This window comes from Zea mays, chromosome 10 (genome assembly GCF_902167145.1).
Source record: "Zea mays cultivar B73 chromosome 10, Zm-B73-REFERENCE-NAM-5.0, whole genome shotgun sequence".
NCBI lineage: Eukaryota > Viridiplantae > Streptophyta > Magnoliopsida > Poales > Poaceae > Zea > Zea mays.
The window spans coordinates 147,220,033-147,231,503 of record NC_050105.1 but is presented as its reverse complement, the minus strand read 5'-3'; positions in this window follow the sequence as shown (position 1 = coordinate 147,231,503).

The following is an 11,471-nucleotide window of genomic DNA, read 5'->3' as shown; positions in this document are numbered from 1 at the left end:
CCTGTGGCTAGGCTAGAGTCTATTCGTATCTTGCTAGCATATGCCGCTCACCATTCTTTCAGGTTATTCCAAATGGATGTGAAGAGCGCGTTCCTCAACGGACCAATCAAGGAGGAGGTGTACGTGGAGCAACCCCCTGGATTTGAGGATGAACGGTACCCCGACCACGTGTGTAAGCTCTCTAAGGCGCTCTATGGACTTAAGCAAGCCCCAAGAGCATGGTATGAATGCCTTAGAGATTTCTTAATTGCTAATGCTTTCAAGGTTGGGAAAGCCGATCCAACTCTTTTTACTAAGACTTGTAATGGTGATTTGTTTGTGTGCCAAATTTATGTCGATGACATAATATTTGGTTCTACTAACCAAAAGTCTTGTGAAGAGTTTAGCAGGGTGATGACGCAGAAATTCGAGATGTCGATGATGGGCGAGTTGAACTACTTCCTTGGGTTCCAAGTGAAGCAACTCAAGGACGGCACCTTCATCTCCCAAACAAAGTACACGCAAGACTTGCTAAAGAGGTTTGGGATGAAGGACGCCAAGCCCGCAAAGACGCCGATGGGAACCGACGGACACACAGACCTCAACAAAGGAGGTAAGTCCATTGATCAAAAAGCATACCGGTCAATGATAGGGTCTTTACTTTATTTATGTGCTAGTAGACCGGACATTATGCTTAGCGTATGCATGTGTGCTAGATTTCAATCCGATCCTAAGGAATGTCACTTGGTGGCGGTGAAGCGAATTCTTAGATATTTAGTTGCTACGCCTTGCTTCGGACTCTGGTATCCAAAAGGGTCTACCTTTGACTTGGTTGGATACTCAGATTCCGACTATGCTGGATGTAAGGTCGATAGGAAGAGCACATCGGGGACGTGCCAATTCTTAGGAAGGTCCCTGGTGTCATGGAACTCTAAGAAACAAACCTCCGTTGCCCTATCCACCGCTGAGGCCGAGTATGTTGCCGCAGGACAGTGTTGCGCGCAACTACTTTGGATGAGGCAAACCCTCCGGGACTTTGGCTACAATCTGAGCAAAGTCCCACTCCTATGTGATAATGAGAGTGCTATCCGCATGGCGGAAAATCCTGTTGAACACAGCCGCACAAAGCACATAGACATCCGGCATCACTTTTTGAGAGACCACCAGCAAAAGGGAGATATCGAAGTGTTTCATGTTAGCACCGAGAACCAGCTCGCCGATATCTTTACCAAGCCTCTAGATGAGAAGACCTTTTGCAGGCGTGTGACAAGCATACATGTGTTTATGCATTTGATCAGGTTCATTCTGCATTTTGTTGCTTATTGTGGTGCTCAAGTTGTACAAACACTCCCTGGACCTCACAAGTCCGTTGCAAAGTGATGCACATGTTGAGGGGGAGATGTGTTACAACTTGACCCTTTGAGACTAACCATATGCTTGAGTTTGCTTGATTTAGTCTCGAAGGTGAATTAAAAGGGAAAGGTGAACTTGGACCATGCAAGACTTCCACTGCACTCCGATGAGAGGGTACCTTATTCCAAGTTCATCTCTAAGATCTTATTGCCTGTGTACTCTTAATTGAAGATTTTGGTGAGGCAATGGGGTTAAAGGGCCAAGATTGATCCCGTTTTGGTGCTTGATGCCAAAGGGGGAGAAAATAAAGGCCAAAGCAATAAATGGATCAGCTACCAACTTGAGAAATTCTGAAAAAGTATAATAGAGCTTTTGGTTTGTCAAAACTCTTGTATTGTCTCTTTTTGTCAAAAGTTGGCTTCTTGTGGGGAGAAATGTTGATTATGGGAAATAGGGGGAGTTTTTGAAATCTTTGATCAATCTCTTTTGGAATGACTCTCTTTATGCTTCAACATTGGTGTTTGACTTAGAGATAGAGATTTGAGTTTGATTTGCAAAAACAAACCAAGTGGTGGCAAAGGATGATCCATATATGTCAAAAATGAATCATAATAGATTTGTGTTTTATTTGAAGTAATTTTGCACTTGTTCTAGTTGCTTTACGTTGTGTTGGCATAAATCACCAAAAAGGGGGAGATTGAAAGGGAAATGTGCCCTTGGGCCATTTCTAAGTATTTTGGTGATTAAGTGTCAACACATGTGCTTAAATGTGAATATATGCCCATGGATGAACAAAGTGCAAATCACAAGTAAAGGTATGTTTCTAAGCCTTAGTACATTGATTTTGTGTACTAATATATTTGTCTAAGTGTTAGAAACAGAGAGAAGAAGAAAAGGAGAATGATGGCTGTGTAGAGCCAACAGGCTGGTTCGGTCTGGGGCACCGGACTGTCCGGTGGTGCACCGGACAGTGTCCGGTGCGCCAGGCTGCCTCGGCCGAAGAGGCCGCTCTCGGGAATTCACCGACGGCGTACGGCTAAAATTCACCGGACTGTCCGGTGTGCACCGGACTGTCCGGTGAGCCAACGGTCGGCCAGGGCCAACGGTCGGCCACGGATTCTGCGCGTGACACGTGGTCTGGCCAACGGTCGGAAGAAGGCACCGGACTGTCCGGTGTGCACCGGACTGTCCGGTGCGCCAGATCTTCAACGGTCGGCAGCGGTCGGCTGAGCTGTTTATGGAAATAAATCGGGCACCGGACAGTGTCCGGTGTGCACCGGACTGTCCGGTGCACCCGATGACAGAAGGCACGGATAGCCTTCCAGATTTGTTCTTAACGGCTCCTAGCTGCCTTGGGGCTATAAAAGGGACCCCTAGGCGCATGGAGGAGAACACCAAGCATTCCTTGAGCACTCTTGATCACTCACACATCAATCTTGCACACTTGTTCGATATTCTAGTGATTTGAGCTCCGTTCTAGTGTGCTAGTCTTTTGAGCTCAAGTCTGGGTCTTGTGTGTGCGTATTCGCTGTGATCTTTGTGTTGTGTGTGAGTTGCTAATCCCCCCCTTGCTCCGTGATTCTCTGTGAACATCTTTTGTAAGGGCGAGAGGCTCCAAGTTGTGGAGATTCCTCGCAAACGGGATTGAGAAAAGAAAAGCAAGAACACCGTGGTATTCAAGTTGATCATTGGATCACTTGAGAGGAGTTGAGTGCAACTCTCGTCCATTGGGACGCCACAACGTGGAGTAGGCAAGTTTTTGTACTTGGCCGAACCACGGGATAACCACCGTGTCATCTCTGTGATTGATTTCTTGTGGTTATTGTGTTCTGACTCCTCTCTAGCCACTTGGCCATACTTGTGCTAACACTTAACAAGTTTTTGTGGCATAAGTTTTGAAGTTTTACAGGATCACCTATTCACCCCCCCCCCTCTAGGTGCTCTCACGTCTTCCCCCCATGGCGGAAGAGCAACATCTGGGTCTGTCCCGCCACCTTCCTCGCCGCAGGAGAAGGAGGCGGGGCAACCGTGGCCAAGCAGGAGGCGGCACCTCGTCGGCCGTCGAGCGAGTCGACGGCGCCGACGCCCCCGCGGGGGACACGTCTGGCGTCGACCTCGCGCCTAAGACGACGACGAGCGCTGTTTCCCCGCAACACGCCAACCCCAAGCGGACAGATGACATCAGCACTCTCGCAGAGGACTTGCTGGGCGTTAGCCTCGTACCTGAGATAACGGTGCAGTCCGTCTCCAACGCGACTTCGTCACCGTCCATCGATCGAGAGGTACCATCTGTTTTCCACCCTGTGCCTTTTAGATTCAGCTTCGACCCACCAAGCGACCCCGCTTCGGTGGACGCTTTCATAAAGGCATATCCTAACCTTCCGGGGTACCATATGTGGTCAACCTGGGACCGACTGACGGTCGTCTCGACCTACGGGCCCCCGGGTTCTGAGGAAGATGACGAGCCCGACTCTGGTTGGGATTTCTCCGGGCTCCATGCTCCTAGTGCCATGCGGGACTTCATGACCGCATGTGACTACTGCCTCTCCGATTGCTCCGATGATGGCCACAGCCTTGACGACGAGGGTTGTGGCCCAAGTCGCGAATGTTTCCACGTCGATCTTGGGGGTCTCGACGAAGGCAACCACCTTGGTATGCCGGAGGACGACGATCTCCCTAGGCCTGTGCCTCGCGTTGACATCCTTCGGGAGCTAGCTATGGTCCCAGTCCCTGCGGGGGGTCAGGACACACAACTCGAGCAAATCCGCGAGATGCAGGCCAAGCTCGACGAGGAAGCAGGACAACTTGTGCAACTCCGGCAAAACATCGGGCAGGAGTGGGCAGACCGAGCGCTAGCCGGAGAAGCACATCATCAGGCCCAGGACGTCCAGCACCGCATCGCTGGCGATGCCAGGGCATGGCTACCCCTAGCTTCCAGTGGGGTCGGCCAGAACCTGGCTGCAGTGGCAATACTACTCCGGGCGATGCCGGAGCCATCCACCACCGAGGGGCGGCGTATCCAGGGAGAACTCAAGAATCTCCTGGAGGATGTCGTGGTCCGATGGGCCGAAAGCTCTGCCTCCCGAAGGCAAGGGTAACCCCCAGAGCATCGCGCCGCGACTTCCCGATTCATGCGGGAAGCCTCGGTCCACACCGGGCACACGAGGGACGCAACGCCTGCAGCCCCGGGTCGCCTCGGTAACGAGCACCACCGCCACGACCGTCGAGCCCACCTCGACGAGAAGGTGCACCGAGGCTACCACCCCAGGCGTGGGGGGCGCTATGACAGTGGGGAGGATCAGAGCCCCTCACCCGAACCACCCGGTCTGCAAGCTTTCAGCCGGGCCATACGACAGGCGTCGTTCCCGACCCGGTTCCGAGCCTCAACTACCATCACTAAGTACTCGGGGGAAACAAGGCCGAAACTGTGGCCCGCGGACTACCGGCTGGCCTGCCAGCTGGGTGGAACGGACGATGACAACCTCATCATCCGCAACCTCCCCCTGTTCCTCTTCGACGCTGCCCGAGCCTGGCTGGAGCATCTGCCTCCTGTGCAGATCTCCAACTGGGACGACCTGGTCAAAGCTTTCGCCGGAAACTTCCAGGGCACATACGTGCGCCCTGGGAACTCCTGGGATCTTCGAAGCTGCCGCCAGCAGCCGGGAGAATCCCTGCGGGACTACATCCGGCGATTTTCAAAGCAGCGCACCGAGCTGCCCAACATCACCGACTCAGATGTCATCGGCGCGTTCCTCGCCGGCACCACTTGCCACGACCTGGTGAGCAAGCTGGGTCACAAGACTCCCACCAGGGCGAGCGAGCTAATGGACATCGCCACCAAGTTCGCCTCTGGTCAGGAGGCGGTCGAGGCCATCTTCCGAAAGGACAAGCATCCTCAGGGACGCCAACAGTAGGACGTCCCCGAGGTGTCCGCCCAGCGCGGCACGAAGAAGAAGGCCAAGAAGAAGTCGCAAGCGAAACACGACGCCGCCGACGCAGATCTTGTCGCCGCCGCCGAGCACAGGAACCCTCGGAAGCCTCCCGGAGGGGCCAACATGTTCGACAAGATGCTCAAGGAGTCGTGCCCCTATCATCAGGGTCCCGTCAAGCACACCCTTGAGGAATGCGTCATGCTTCGGCGCTACTTCCACAAGGTTGGGCCCCCGGCAGAAGGTGGCAGAGCCCACGACAATGACAAGAAGGAAGGCAACAAGGTAGAAGAGTTCCCCGAGGTCCATGACTGCTTCATGATCTACGGTGGGCAGGTGGTGAACGCCTCGGCTCGGCACCGCAAGCAGGAGCGCTGGGAGGTCTGCTCGGTGAAGGTGGTGGCGCCAGTCTACCTAGACTGGTCCGACAAGCCCATCACCTTCAACCAAGGCGACCACCCCGACCGCGTGCCGAGCCCAGGAAAGTACCCGCTTGTTGTCGACCCCGTCATCGGCAACGTCAGGCTCACCAAGGTCCTCATGGACGGAGGCAGCAGCCTCAACATCATCTATGCCGAGACCCTCGGGCTCTTGCAGATCGATCTATCCATGATCCGGGCCGGTGCGGTGCCCTTTCACGGGATCATCCCCGGGAAGCACGTCCAGCCCCTTGGACAACTCGATCTGTCCGTCTGCTTCGGGACTCCCTCCAACTTTCGAAAGGAAACCCTCACGTTCGAGGTGGTCGGGTTCCGAGGAACCTACCATGCCGTACTGGGGAGACCATGCTACGCCAAGTTCATGGTCGTCCCCAACTACACCTACCTCAAACTCAAGATGCCGGGCCCCAACGGGGTCATCACCGTCGGATCCACATACCGACACACGTACGAATGCGACGTGGAGTGTGTGGAGTACGCTGAGGCCCTCGCCGAGTCCGAGGCCCTCATCGCCGACTTGGAGAGCCTCTCCAAGGAGGTGCCAGATGCGAAGCGCCACGCCGGCAACTTCGAGCCAGCAGAGGCGGTTAAGTCCGTCCCTCTCGACCCCAGCAACGACGCCTCCAAGCAAGTCTAGATCGGCTCCGAGCTCAACCCCAAATAGGAAGCAGTGCTCGTCGACTTTCTCCGCGCGAACGCCGAGGTTTTTTGCGTGGAGTCCCTCGGAAATGCCTGACATACCGAGGGATGTCGCCGAGCACTCGCTGGACATCCGAGCTGGAGCCCGACCCGTGAAACAGCCTCTGCGCCGATTCGACGAAGAAAAGCGCAGAGCCATAGGCGAGGAGATCCACAAGCTGATGGCTGCAGGGTTCATCAAAGAGGTATTCCATCCCGAATGGCTAGCCAACCCTGTGCTTGTGAAAAAGAAAGGTGGGAAATGGAGGATGTGTGTAGACTACACTGGTCTAAACAAAGCATGTCTGAAGGTTCCCTACCCTCTGCCTCGCATCGATCAAATCGTGGATTCCACTGCTGGGTGCGAAACCCTGTCATTCCTCAATGCCTATTCATGGTATCACCAAATCAGGATGAAAGAGTCCGATCAGCTCGCGACTTCTTTCATCACACCTTTTGGCATGTACTGCTATATTACTATGCCATTTGGTTTGAGGAATGCAGGCGCGACATACCAAAGGTGCGTAAACCACGTGTTCGGAGAGCACATTGGCCGAACGGTCGAGGCTTACGTCGATGACATCGTAGTCAAGATGAGGAAAGCCTCCGACCTCCTCTCTGACCTTGAAACGACATTCAAGTGTCTGAGAGCAAAGGGCGTGAAACTCAATCCTGAGAAGTGTGTCTTCGGAGTCCCCCGAGGCATGCTCCTGGGGTTCATCGTCTCCGAGCGGGGCATCGAGGCCAACCTGGAGAAAATCGCTGCCATCACCAACATGGGGCCTATCAAGGACTTGAAAGGAGTACAGAGGGTCATGGGATGCCTTGCGGCTCTGAGCCGCTTCATCTCGCGCCTCGGCGAAAGAGGCTTACCCTTGTACCGCCTCTTAAGGAAGACCGAGCGCTTCACTTGGACCCCCAAGGCCGAGGAAGCCCTCGGGAACTTAAAGGCGCTCCTTACAAGCGCGCCCATCTTGGTACCCCCCGCTGCGGGAGAAGCCCTCTTGATCTACGTAGCCGCAACCACTCAGGTGGTCAGCGCCGCGATCGTAGTCGAGAGACGAAAGAAGGGCATGCATTGCTCGTCCAGAGGCCGGTCTACTTCATCAGTGAAGTGCTATCCGTGGCCAAAATCCGCTACCCGCAAATTCAGAAGCTACTGTATGCGGTAATTCTGACGCGGCGAAAGTTGCGACACTACTTCGAGTCTCATCTGGTGACTGTGGTGTCATCCTTCCCCTGGGGGAGATCATCTAGTGCCGAGAGGCCTCGGGTAGGATCGCAAAGTGGGTGGTGGAGATCATGGGCGAGACAATCTCGTTCGCTCCTCGGAAGGCCATCAAGTCCCAAGTCTTGGCGGATTTTGTGGCTGAATGGGTCGACACCCAGCTTCCAACAGCTCCGATCCAACCAGAACTCTGGACCATGTTTTTCTATGGGTCGCTGATGAAAACAGGAGCGGGTGCGGGCCTGCTCTTCATCTCACCCCTCGGAAAGCACCTCTGGTACATGCTGCGCCTCCATTTCCCGGTGTCAAACAATGTGGCCGAGTACGAGGCTCTGATTAACGGGTTGCGCATTGCCATCGAGCTAGGGGTTCGGCGCCTCGACGCTCGTGGCGACTCGTAGCTTGTCATCGACCAAGTCATGAAGAACTCCCACTGTCGCGACCCAAAGATGGAGGCCTACTGCGATGAGGTTCGGCGCTTGGAAGACAAGTTCTACGGGCTCGAGCTTAACCATGTCGCTCGACGGTACAACGAGACTGCGGACGAGCTGGCTAAGATAGCCTCAGGACGGACAACGGTTCCCCCGGACGTCTTCTCCCGAGACCTACATCAACCCTCCGTCAAGACCGATAACACGCCCGAGCCCCGGGAGGCCTCGGCCCCGCCCGAGGCACCCTCAGCCGCCGAGGGTGAGGCACTGCGCGTCGAGGAAGAGCGGAATGGGGTCACGCCTAATCGAAACTGGCAGACCCCGTACCTGCAATATATCCACCAAGGAGAGCTACCCCTCGACAGAGCCGAAGCTCGGCGATTGGCGTGACACGCCAAGTCGTTCGTCTTGCTGGGTAACGAGAAGGAGCTCTACCACCGTAGCCCCTCAGGCATCCTCCAACGATGCATATCCATCGCCGAAGGTCAGGAGCTATTGTAAGAGATACACTCGGGGGCTTGCGGTCACCATGCAGCACCTCGAGCCCTCGTTGGAAACGCCTTCCGACAAGGTTTCTACTGGCCCACCGTGGTGGCCGATGCAACTAGAATTGTGCGCACCTGCCAAGGGTGTCAATTCTACGCAAGGCAGACACACCTGCCCACTCAGGCCCTGCAAACAATACCTATCACCTGGTCGTTTGCTGTCTGGGGTCTGGACCTCGTCGGTCCCTTGCAGAAGGCACCCGGGGGCTTCACGCACCTGCTGGTCGCTATCGACAAATTCTCCAAGTGGATCGAGGTCCGACCCCTAAACAACATCAGGTCTGAGCAGGCGGTGGCGTTCTTCACCAACACCATCCATCGCTTTGGGGTCCCGAACTCCATCATCACCGACCACGGCACCCAGTTCACTGGCAGGAAGTTCCTGGACTTCTGCGAGGACCACCACATCCATGTGGACTGGGCCGCCGTAGCTCACCCCATGACGAATGGGCAGGTGGAGCGTGCCAACGACATGATTCTGCAGGGACTTAAGCCGAGGATCTACAACGACCTCAACAAGTTCGGCAAGCGATGGAAGAAGGAACTCCCCTCGGTGGTCTGGAGTCTGAGGACGATGCCAAGCCGAGCCACGGGCTTCACGCCGTTTTTTCTAGTCTATGGGGCCGAGGCTATCTTGCCCACATACTTAGAATACGGTTCCCCGAGGACGAGGGCGTACAACGACCGAAGCAACCAGACCAGCCGAGAAGACTCACTGGACCAGCTGGAGGAGGCTCGAGACATGGCCTTACTACACTCGGCGCGGTATCAGCAGTCTCTGTGACACTACCACGCGAGAGGGGTTCGGTCCCGAGACCTCCAGGTGGGGGACTTGGTACTTCGGCTGCGGCAAGACGCCCGAGGGCGTCGCAAGCTCACTCCTCCCTGGGAAGGGCCGTTCATCATCGCCAAGATTTTGAAGCCCGGAACATACAAGCTGGCCAACAGTCAAGGCGAGGTCTACAGCAACGCTTGGAACATCCGACAACTACGTCGCTTTTACCCTTAAGATGTTTTCAATTCGTTCATATGCCTTGTTCTCTTTACATACACAAATAGAGTCTAACCGTCAAGGAAGGGTCAGCCTTGCATCGGCAAAGCCCGACCCTCCCTCGGGGGCTAGAAGGGGGGAACCCCCTCTGCGTCAAAATTTTCCTCAGAAAAAGTCTTTCTGCCAGAACATCTTTTCGTGCTCTTCGACTGCTTCGATAGCGGGATCCTGAAAACGACGGAGTACACGTAAGCGGCAAGGCCGACCGAGCCGAGGGACTCCTATGCCTCCGGGATACGGATACCTCACTCATCACCTTCTGCGATAAGTAACTCACGCTCGGATAAGCGATTCTGTTGACCGAACAAGTCTTAACGCTCGAAAACTTTTCTGCCAGAACGATTTTTCGTGCCTGCTTGACTATATCGATAACAGAATCCCGCGGACGAGTAAGAGTACATGTAAGCGGCAAGGCCGACCGAGCCGAGGGACTCCTACGCCTCTAGGATACGGATACCTCACTCATCACCTTCCGCGATAAGTAACTCTCGCTCGGACAAGTAATTCTGCTACCGACAAACAAGACCTGATACTCGAAACAAGAGGAAAAGAAACGCAACTTTATAACACGACAATGATATGTTTGGGCCTCGGCGACCGCAAAAGACATACGCATGCTACAGACAAACTGTTCCTGAAGGTTCAGACATCAACAGAGGGAACAACAGCACCCTTGCGTTGTTTCCACCTTCGGCGGGATCTGGCCCGGCCTCGGACGGCGACACGGGCGAAAGGATCCCCACCACGAAGGAAGATGTCGGCACCGCGCCTGGGCCATCGCCGCCAGGGTCTCCTCCAGGGTCCTGGCCCGGGCAAACACCTCGACCGGCTGCTCCGTAACCTCAGCCAGCTGTCCCCCAAGGACATCAGCCCGGCTCACGGCCTCGGCAGCATAACTCTGAAGATGGTCTCGCTCACGGATGACCCGGCCAGGCTCCGGCCACCGCTGTTGCACCTCCTCGACCTAGGAAGCTGCCTGCTCTTGGGCCGACGAAGCCCCTTTTCGAGCCGACTCCGCCTCTGTCCATGCTGACACAGCTGCCTCCGGCTCCGGCTCATCGCAGAGCAACCGAGGGTTCCTTAACTGAGCAAGAGAAGCCTTGAGTGGCAAGGCCGACCGAGACGAGGGACTCCTACGCCTCCGGGATACAGATACCTCACTCGTCACCTTCCGCGCAAAGCAACTCACACTAGGTTAAGCGGCTCAGCTAGTCGACAGGCGAGTCCCAATGCTCGAAATAAGGAGAAAACACGGCTTCACGCCCAAATACACAGATGTTCAGGCCCCGATAGCCGCAATGAACATACACCGGCACTCAAGGTGCCATTACAAATGGAACTCTGGTTCCACTCCCGCAGGTACGAACAACCCCCCACATCGGAGGGCCTGCGGGACGACAAATTCTAGGTGGCTCGCCGCCGCCCGCTCTGTCAGCAGCGACAACGACCTCCGCTCCGGGCGGCTAAACAGCAGCAGCGATGACCTTAGGGCAGACGCTGCTGCGACAAGTCCCTCGCCCGCGTCCCCACACGAGGGGCGAGGACAAGCTATCAAAGCCAAAGAGCCGGAGGTCAGTCCGCGGGGGGCGCCGACGGTCTCGTTGGCGGAGAAGCCTTCTCCGGCTGCCACCACCTCAGCACCGACGATGGCAGCCACCTGCCCACCGGCAGATCCCCACTCAAGTCCTCCTGGACGGGCGAGCACCGACCTCCGCGCGAAGGCGTCGTGCCGGAGCGAGGGCAGGACAACCCAAGAACACGAACGCCGCCCTAGCGGCGTGCGACGTCTTGGGCGGTCCCCCGGTGCGCGCGGCGCAACAGCCGCCCGTACGGCGGG